Genomic DNA, 11,306 nt, shown 5'->3' with positions numbered 1-11,306 from the left:
TATTTTTGTTCTTAACACATCTCACCACAAACTCAACCACACCTATGGTTTGCAAACTTTGGGAAATGTCAGTATATGCCATTATCATGGTTATTAGTACTATTATTTGTTAAAAACCCTTTGAAGACAATTTTATGTGACTTATATATATAGTTAGTATTTTAATTTGGATATTCTCCAGTTATGTGCAAAGATTAAAACTAGGCAGTGTCACTTTATATAACTGGCACCTTTTATATGGCTATGGGGACTGCTTGGTGTCTATAATTATTATGTATATTTGTTGGACTGAAATCAAACTTAAAGTCTTCCATATTTCAAGTGTTTCTGTTGTAAGCAGTAGGTACAGAAAATAATGACATAGTTGTGTCTAATTCTGTATAGTTCAGCACCCTCCACAGCTGTCAGTCTCTGATTTGATCTACCTTTACCATACTGAACAGATCCTTGAATTTACTTTTGTGTATATCCTTCCTTCTTGCTCACATTGGGAATCAGACTAATGCTGGAAAGATGCATCTTCAGACTTTATTGAGGAACTCCAGATTGAGACACGCTGGGATTGAGTCCGTGGTTAGAGAAGATGGATTAAATAGAAACAAAACAGGAAACATGTGCTTGGCATCTAATAGCAGTTGCTGAGGGTGATTCCACTCTTGTAGTTGTGCCTGGATCGTTGGTATAAAGGCCGCTCTTACCCGTTCTTCAGATTCATTCAGGGGAGGATAAAAGTTTTAACATTTTGACAGTCTACTGGGTGCTGAGGGAGGTACACATGGAGCAGATGGCCTCTGCATCCTCCTGAGTTTTCTTCTTTAATTGCAGGTGCTGGGCTGTTTGGATCAGAGGTTCCACAGTCTGAACTACTCCACTCTGGCTTCTTCCCCGAAGCCAGTCCCCAAGCTGACTTATATTGTACCTGAGTTGCACGTCTGTGCTCCAAGAGCAGAGGTCCTTCCACAGGAACAGGTTGTTAAGAGTCACTGCATTGATCATGTAGAAGAGCTGTTTGAACACCTGCAGGATGATCGCAGGGTCCAAGCCCTGGTCACACATGACTGTGTGAAAGGCATTCGTCTGGCAGATGATAGCTTCCAGGCGGTATGAGTTATCCCCACCTGCCATGCTGGAGGAGCGCTTCCCGTAGCCAGTGGGCTTCACACCAGATAGACCCTGAATGCTGTCATTTTCCAACATGGCAGAAAGTGTCATCGGCTGCAACACACCCTCGGCAATTTTAATGAGCTGCTGGTAGATCTGAATGGAAAGGTCACACAGCACCTGACGGTGTTCGGCGAGGTCGAAGTTCTTAAGGCAGTGTTCTGCTTTGCAGTGTTCTGAGTCATGAAGCCCTCATCCCTGCTGTACTGCTTCAGACGGTGAACAAGGCGGCAGGTGTTGGATAACAAGAATGACGTCATCTCAAAGTCATCTTTGTGCTTCTTCAGGACTTTCTTAATGCTGTTGATGGTGGAGGTCATCAGGGAGTGCACCTTGGGATCGTCGTTGGTGTAGTCCGCGTGTCAGATGCACATGTAGAGGATGTAGGCGGGGAGACAGGGCACTGCTCCCGACAGCATCTTGGGCTTCAAGTCTGTCACCAGGTTCCAGATGAGGAGGGCCTCGCCCTCTTTGTGGTACTCCAACATGCCCTGGAAATCCTTCTCTTTCTGCTGGACTGTGACCTGCCTGTTGAGCTCATGGCGCTTCCTCTCACTCTGGGCCAAGGCCTGGGCAGCTTCTAGGTCATGCGATTTCTTCATGTAAACCTTCAGTTACTTTTAGAGCTTTCTCTCATTCTTTTCCTCTCACTTTATTTTTCACCACAGAACTTCCTATCAGCTAGTATGTTGAATATTTTGCTTATTAACTTTGTTTATTTTTTTCTCCCTCAATTAGAATATTTGCTCCTTGAGTGCAAGGATTTGAGCCTGTTAGGTTCACTGCTGAATTTTAGGCTCCTGGAAGATACTCAGCATTCAAGAGAGACCATTCAATAAATACATGTCAAATGAATGAGTCTGTAAGTTCATCAATTTATTTGCCCATGTACATTAACTTTTGCCCATATACATCCAATAACTCTTGTTATATGAAATCAACTCTACTATTTCCTTCATGTAATACTTTCAAAATATGTGTGTATATAAATATATACAGAGATCATAGATCATGTCATCATATATGACAGATACATACACACATGTATGACTGACATATATATAAATATATACACACATTTATATGACTGATACATGTATATGTACATATATACCTTATATAAGTGGAATCAGGCAGTATTCAAACATTCAATTAGTAATGACTATAGTTTAAGAGAAAGTTTAAAGCTTCTGATAATTTAAATAAGAGCAAACATCACTACTACTAGTTTTTTGGGGAAAAGATTACAAATAGGGATAGTGTGATAAAAGTGTACAATATTATTTACATTTGTGCACTTAGATCCACGTTCAAACTTTGGCTCACGTATATATGTATAGCACATTTGAATATGTGCTACAATATGCCATTTATAAAGACTGAAAATAATAGTTTATAAACATTATTTATTTAGCAACCTCATGAGCTTGGTTTCAAAAATACCTGAGTTACATAGCATAATCCTAGTGATGGAGAACAGATCAGTGGCTGCCAAGGGTTAGGGTTGGTTGGAAGATGTGATTAGTGAGGGATAACATGAAAACATGTTGCACTTTATGGCGATAGAGCAGTTCTTCATCCAGATTATAGTGATGGATACATAAATCCACACTTCATAGATCTATACACACATCACACATACATTCACACACACCTGTACGTGTAAAATCCTTTGAATAGTGTCTGAACCTGAGTTAATGGCATGGAAACAATGTCAATTTCCTGATTTTGCAATGCACTAGGTTGAGTTAGAAATAATCATTGGGGAAAGTTGGCTGAAAATAATATGGTCATTCTTTTTAATATTTTTGTAACTTCATATGAGTTAAATTATTTTAAAAGAAAATATTAAATTCAAAAATCAAAGCCCATATGACTTTGGACATATTACTTGATTTCTTTCATAGACCTTGATTTCTTCACCTGTAAAAATGGAATAATAGTATGATTCATATCTTATTATTGTCATGCTTAAATCATACCATTTATTTAAGTGCCTATATACATACACACACACACACGTGTCTATATATATGACTGACTTAGGTCTATGACTTAAGATGCGGAAATTGGAATTTACCAGAACATTTGTGAATTGATTTGTTCTTATGTTTCACCAACTGTCATGGTAAAGGACACCTTAGCCCTAGTACATAGTATGAAAATACATAAATGCTTCTATTTGCCATAAATTTCTCTTGGTTAAGCTTTATAGAGTTTTTTTTTTTTTGTTTATGACACAGAAATATGACCACAAAGCACATGTGTACCACAATATAAATTTCATGTATTTTGTCTCTTTGTATTATGTTTTCTTTCCATTTACCTCTTTTCAAGCTAACAATTCCTCATCTCCTAATACAGTGGGCCTTCCAAGCACTAACTTCTTTAGACAGTCATGTTCTTTTAACTGGAATCCACAGATAAAGTTATGAAAGCATGGAAAAGGATGAAGAACCTTGACTCCTTCCCCTCTCCATCCCCCATTGAATTCAGTTCGGCCCAAACTTGTATTTGTTTTATTCTTCTGGAAAAGAAAGTATAGTCATTACCCTCAATAAATATACAATCTAGTTAGGGAGATAGGACTTCAGAGTAGGATTTCTTAGTTTTGATTTTGATTATCTTACCTTCAGATATTTGGAAAGACCCAAATGCTGTATGCTTGTGGACTACAAGCAGTATGAGTGGAAAACAAAAGTAATAAATGTTACTTATGACTTTATTATAATGTTAGGATTGTCAATAGTTAACACTTACTGAAGGAAGATTTAAATTGAATATTTCTAAATGGGAAAATTTTAAAAAGCAGGTGAGTCAATAAAGTTTAGGACCCAGAATCTACTGAGATAAAAACTCAATGAGAATTAATTCTCTATTGGTGGTGTAGCAATTCTCGAGGTTATTTTTGAAGACTCACATGAGAGCTAAACAGTAAAAAAGGGCTGAGACCATTTCAAGGGATGGAGAACACCTTCCTTTCTTGTTCAGATGATGCTCTGAGACATTGCCATTTATTTTTAAACAAACTTCCACTTAGGAACTTTAAAACCACTTATAAACCAATAGCCACAAAATAAGTGAGGAACTCAGTGTCTAAGCACTATTGTTCTGCCAGACACAGTACTGGGCGCATATATAAATGCTATGATTTAAGCATGACATTAATGAGATAGGAATTGTACTATTGTTCCAGTTTTACAGGTGAAAGAAATCGAGGTCTACAAAATAAATCAAATAATATGTTCAAATTCATAAGGGCTTTGATTTTAGAACTTTGAGATTTTTTGTTTAATACCTATTATTTTTCAATAATTCGTCTCAACTCAGAAGAAGTTAAAAAATACTAAAAAGAATGACCGTGTTATTTTCAGTCAGCTTTTCCCAATGATTATATCTAACGTAACAGTACGTTGCCAAAATCAGGAAATTGACATTGTTTCTATACCATTAACTCAGATTCAGACCCTATTCATATTTTGAAGGATTTTACATGTACTCTTGTGTAGGTGTGTGTGAGTGCATGTGTGATGTGTGTATAGATCTATGAAGTGTGGATTTATGTAACCATTACCATAATCTGGATGCAGAACAGCTCTATCACCACAAAGAAAGTGCACCATGTTTTCAGGTTATCCCGCACTAATCACATCTTCCAACCAACCCTAACCCTTGGCAGCCACTGATCTGTTCTCCATCACTAGGATTATGCTATGTAATTCAGGTATTTTTGAAGCCAAAGCTCATGAGGTTGCAAAATAATAATGTTTTATAAAATATTATTTTCAGTCTTTATAAATGGCAAACTGTAGCACATATTCAAATGTGCTATACATGTGTAGGTGGCAAAGTTTGAACATGGATCTAAGTGCCTGAATGTAAAAAATATTGTACGTGGCCAGGCGCGGTGGCTCAAGCCTGTAATCCCAGCACTTTGGGAGGCCGAGGCGGGCGGATCACAAGGTCAGGAGATCGAGACCACAGTGAAACCCCGTCTCTACTAAAAACACAAAAAATTAGCCGGGCGCGGTGGCGGGCGCCTGTAGTCCCAGCTACTCAGGAGGCTGAGGCAGGAGAATGGCGGGAACCCGGGAGGCGGAGCTTGCAGTGAGCCGAGATCGCGCCACTGCACTCCAGCCTGGGCAACAGCGTGAGACTCCGTCTCAAAAAAAAAAAAAAAAAAAAATATTGTACACTTTTATCACAACATCCTCATTTGTAATCTTTTCCCCCAAAAGCTAGTAGTAGTGATGTTTGCTTTCTCTTATTTAAACTATCAGAATTATAGTCATTACTAATTGAAAGTATGTTTGAATAATGCCTGATTCCACTTACATTAGGTATGTAAAATAGTTAAACTCCTAGAAACAGGGTAGAATACTGGTTGCCAGGGACTGGAAGGAGGGGAAATGGGGGTTGCTGTTCAATGGGTATAAAATTCAGTTACAACAGATGAATAAGTTCTAGAGGTATGCTGTCAACAGAGCACCTATAGTTAACAAGATTTTATTGTGCAGTTAAAAATTTATTAAGAGGCTATGTCTCATGTTAAACGTACCTACTTCGTTAACAGAAAAAAACATGGAATATTTTATGCATAAAAATTATGTATGTGTCTGAATTTCACATTTAGTTTCACAAATTGAACTGGTGCTAAAAAGGTATTTTTATATTGAAAAACATGTAGTGAAGGAGAAGTTACAAATGAGGGATCATTCATAAATAAAATACAATCCTAGGGACTGCTGTTTTTCTATTTTGAATACCCTCCACAATTAGTCTTACTAATTATGTTGATTCAATGCAAAATAATGATTTCTCGAGAGACAATAGAGAGTAGAGAATAAGTCCATTCTTGAGAAAATTTGTAGTTAGTCAAAGTAATTTTTTCATCTTCTTTTCTTATTTAAACCTCAGGTACTCTCTGCCACTCTCTGCTCTTTTTTTCTGGTGTAAAATATGCCAGCTATCCAGAGAGTCAGGGCTTTCTCTAACCGCTCCTCCCTAGAGATGTCAACAGACTTTTACTCAGCTAGACTGTCTAGTTGCCTGTCTTCATATCAAATTCGCAAGACCTGTGGACCTTTCTCTTAGGCCCTTGCAGGGCAGTGCATAATATATTCCATGCTAATTATCTAATGAAGTTCACTAAGTTAATATTTTATTATACCACATAAAATATTCTTAGATCTAACAGTACAAAAATTTCCAATTATGGGCTGGGCACGGTGGCTAGCACCTGTAATCCCAGCACTTTGGGAGGATGAGGCGGGCAGATCACAATATCAGGAGATCAAGGCCATCCTGGTTAACACGGTGAAACCCCATCTCAACTAAACATACAAAAAATTAGCCGGGAATGGTGGCGGGCACCTGTAGTCCCAGCTACTTGGGAGGCTAAGGCAGGAAAATGGCATGAACCCAGGAGGCGGAGCTTGCAGTGCGCCCAGATCAGGCCACTGCACTCCCACCTGGGAGACAGAGCGAGACTCCATCTCAAAAAAAAAAAAAAAAAAAAAAAAAAAAAATTCCAATTAAGTCACTCCTTTGAATTACATCTAAAGGCTAATTTAAAGAGGGTATCACAAAAATAGAAATGATAGTGACAGAAAATGGTCCCAATCTTCACTGCACTGTTGCTGAGACCACCTTGCCACTCATGATTATAGAATGCCTTTCAGGTAACATAAAAAGAGCCAGTGTTAAAATGGAACCTTACTACACCCATGTGTGACAGGCAGGACCTCTATTATTATTCAAAGCTTACAGATGAAGCAGTTAGATTCGGCCCAGGTCACTGGCTTATTAAATTACAGGCTAAGACAGAACCAAGTTTTATTCTCAAAGAAGACCATAAAGAAGAACATTGATCCAAATGAATTATAAGTTTCTTACAGCCCCAGTAGCAATAATTGATAAGCTAATGATTTCTTTAATAAAAATCTGATAGGACAAGTAGAATGTGACAGAATCAACATGATCTATTAATCAGATTTGGGTAGTAGTTGGTAGCTAAATTTTGGATACTCCTGGACATAAAGATGACAATATTTATGACTATAAAGATGGCCATTCCACAGTTTCAGAATTTCTACAGAGAAAGAGATGAAGAAACTTTCTGAAGTGAATGAAACTGTGTGAAGATGAATTATTTGGTTGATAAACTGCTGTCATTCTAAATTGACTTCACTTTCTGAAAAAAAAAGTGCATAAGGATGAAATATGTATTGAATGAAAATTATCTTTTGTTTTTCCATTTTTTACGTAACAAAAAAATCAGAAAAACAGATTAAAAACAAAAAGAAAAGATGACAATAATAGACAATGGAGACTACTAGAGGCAGTAGGGAGGGCAGCCAGGGTTGAAAAACTACAGGGTACTAAGCTTCATACCTGCGTGATGAGATCCATCATACCCCAAACCTCAGCATGGCACAAAATACCCAGGAAACAAAGCTGCCTGCATACCCACTGTATCTAAAATACAATTCGAACTTAAAAATACTAAAAAATAAATAAAGCATATCACTACTGTTAGAGTAGGACATTATTTTAATTTGGGCTGCCAGAACATATTTCCATAGACTAGGTAGTTTAAATAAAAGAAATATACCTTCTCACAAGTCTAGAGGCTGGATGTGTCCTAGATCAAGGTGCTGTCAAGGTTGGTGTCTTCTCTAGCCTCTCTCCTTGGCTTGTAGAGGGCTATCTTTTCCATGCATCTTCACTTCATCTTCCCTCTGTACCTGTTTGTGTTCAAATTTCCATTTTAGCTTAATTACCTCTTTAAAGACCATGTCTCCAAATACTGTCACTGTATTTTAGGTACTGGGAGTTAGGAACTCAGCATATGAATTTTGAGTGAACACATGAGGCAAGGGTGAAATACAGTGATTATTTAAAAGGCTGTTGCATTATCCAAAAGGAAACATTTTTCTAATTGCACTAGAATACAAGTTATGAGATTCAGTAATTATATAACTTTACATAATTTTGTTGTTTATTTGGTTTTTTTGGAGGTTTTCTGTTTTGTTTTATAAGTAGGTTTCAGTATTACTTAGTGATAGTCATGGTGGATATTTGAAGAATAATTTCTCTCTTTCGGATTATTCCTCTAACACTACAAGCAAGTATCACTGTGTTCTTTCTCTAAAGGAAAATATAAAGCATAGACAAATTAAATGCTGCTCAGATTCTAAAACTTTGAAAATACAACAATGGAGAAAACAAATAGAAAGTTTGTAGCTACTCAATGACTTGAGCATTGAGTGAATCCTAGCATGCCTATTTTTGCATAGAATGAAAAAAGACACAGCAGGTTCCTTTGGAACAACAAAGTAAGAACATTGACTACAGCTTTAACACCCTTCAAAGAAATTTTTGGCAGAATGCAAAAGTATGCATAATTGAGAAAAGTACCCTAATCTGTAGAATAAAATAGGTATAAAAAGAGGCTAAACAAAAATGCTGCTGCCTGTTCTTTTCACAACAATTTTCCACCTGTCCCTGACTGCTGTGTTTAGGGAATCCAAGTTTAGAGCTGAAAAAAATAGGAGGTTGGAGAGTTTAGGACGAAGGCAGTGTAGGGCTGTGTAAATTGCAGAGAACTTGGAGCCAGAAGACTTGAGTGGAATGCAATTGTGGGTGGGCTATGAATCGGGGAGCCTGGCTTTAAACCCCAACTCAGACATGTACTAATCCTATGATCCCAGGCAAATACCATATCCCCTCTTTGACTCAGCTTCTACATTTTTAAGTAGAGATAAAAATAGTGCCTTACGGCCGGTTGCAGTGGCTCACGCCTATAATCCCAGCACTTTGCGAGGCCGAGGTGGGCGGATCACGAGGTCAGAAGATCGAGACCATACTGGCTAACACAGTGAAACTCCATCTCTACTAAAAATGCAAAAAATTAGCCGGGCGTGGCGGGCGCCTGCAGTCCCAGCTACTCGGGAGGCTGAGGCAGGAGAATGGTGTGAACCCGGGAGGCGGAGCTTGCAGTGAGCCGAGATCACACCACTGCACTCCAGCCTGGGCGACAGAGCGAGACTCCCTCCCAAAAAATACATAGATAAAATAAAAAAATAAAAACGGTGCCTTACTTTCTCAGTGCCTGACTCATATTATTTATTAACTATTAGCCACATTTTTATTATATAACTAGATTGGAACTGGGTACGTCACCTTACTTTGTGTCTCAATTTCTTCAACTGTAAAATGAAGTAGTTAGACAATGTGAGCATGTGATATCACAACCAGATGTGAAATTCTGTGGTCCTATCAGGACAGCAACAAGAAACTCACTGGATGCTATCACCCTACCATTAGAATAGGTTTGGAAATTATTTGAAGCCAGCAAAGTGAATATGAAAATAAAGAATTTGAAGCACAGTAGGGGAGAAAAGGAGAGAAGAGAAATAAGAAAAGTCACTTTTACAGAAAGATTTTTTATATCTACATTTATCATCTGAAGCTATAATTATATCAAATATATGATTGATTGCATAGGCAATAAAGTTACTCTAAAACAGTCATTTGTGCACTGCAAGAAGAGTGGTTTTTTCCAACTTCCTTTTGTAAGCCAAAAAGTGAATGAGGCAGATCTCAAGTGATTTAGAGATTTTGCTTTGCAAAGTGGAGGATACTTGCAAAGGGAAAATAGGAGGTTGGAGAGTTTAGGACGTAGGCAGTGTAGGGCTGTGTAAATTGCAGAGATCTTGGAGCCGGGAGACTTGAGTGGCATGCAACGGTGGGTGGGCTATGAAATCGCGGAGCCTGGCTTTAAATCACAACTCAGATATTTACTAATCCTATGATCCCAGGCAAATACCATATCCCCTCTTCGGCTCAGTTTCTACATTTTTAAATAGAGATAAAAATAGTGCCTTATGGCCAGAAAAAAGAAGCACAAGTCACAAGTAGGTGGTGTCCTGTGCTTTTTCTAAAGAGGGTTTTGGGAACTTAAGTGTTAAAGGAGAAAGAGCAAGCAGGCAGGAAATTAAAACCGGGGAGGAAAAGAGAGAGAGAGTAGGCAAGGAAGCTAATCGCTACATTCTTGCAAGGCTCTGATAGTTCTCAGTGAATCTGTATGTTACATGTGGCAAAAAAGAAAAAGAGGAAGGAGTCAGTTGTGCATGCATCCTCGCTCTCAATAAATCTACATTTTACATAAGTTAAAGTAAGCATGTGAAATTACAGCTATCTGTTTAGGAACAAAAGGATGGCAGTTTTCGCATGACTCAGGTTCCAAGCTTAATTTTCCTTTGTCATAGTGAGTTTGGGGTCCCGAGATTTTATTTTCGTATCACACTTTCTCCTAATATAAAGCTTCCTCATAGTTGCCTTCTTTTTTCAAACATTAACAGCCCTCGTGGTTTTCTCTCCTTTTAAGTACAGAAAAACATAATACTGTATAATAATCTTATCTGTCTTAAATACAAGACTGCTTATGATTCACTTAAAATTTAAAAAAAGCTCCACATTTCTGGCTTTTAGCTGGATTATGATTTCAAACACAAATCAGAGCTTTTTAACATTGAGCTTGAGTTTCATAGACACAGTAAAGTGGAAATATAGACTTTTTCTTAAAACAGTGTTATGACAGTCAAAAGAATCGTGGCCAAAATTAATTACCTGTTGTAAACATCATTGCAGTTTTTTACTGAACTATCAGACACTTTCCAATGCCTATCACAGTGTATACTCTAAGTAAATATTATGGGTCCAGGCACACTGGCCCAGGCCTATAATTCCAGTGCTTCAAAAGGCCAAAGCAGCAGGATTGCTTGAGGCCAAGAGTTTGAGACCTGCCTGGCCAACATACCACAACCCCATCTCTAAAAAAAAGTTTTTTTTAATTAGCCAAGTATGGTGGCAGGTGCCTGTAGATCTAGCTACTTGGGAGGCTGAGATGGGAGGATCATCTGAGCCCAGGAGTAAGGTTACAGTGAACTATGTTCACACCACTGCACTCCAGCCTGGGTGACAGAGTGACACCCTGATTCTAAAAATAAAAAATAAATTAAAAACACATAAATACATAAATATTATGGAATCAGCAAATAAATAAATTGAACAAATGATTGAGTAAAATTACTTGGTAATGAGGCCTTTCTTGTCTATTCTTACACAAAATAAATCCCCAG

The 11,306-nt window shown here is 37.9% G+C and overlaps 1 pseudogene; it reads right to left on the bottom strand.

The window, feature by feature from the left end:
- Positions 1–521: 521 nt before the first annotated feature.
- On the bottom strand, positions 522–2,010 carry LOC135965547 (unconventional myosin-Vb pseudogene; annotated as a pseudogene).
- Between the last annotated feature and the right edge of the window lie 9,296 nt (positions 2,011–11,306).

This window comes from Macaca fascicularis, chromosome 10, assembly GCF_037993035.2.
Source record: "Macaca fascicularis isolate 582-1 chromosome 10, T2T-MFA8v1.1".
Classification (NCBI taxonomy): Eukaryota; Metazoa; Chordata; class Mammalia; order Primates; family Cercopithecidae; genus Macaca; species Macaca fascicularis.
Note: the sequence above shows the minus strand (reverse complement) of the source record. Positions and strands in the feature narration are given on the sequence as shown.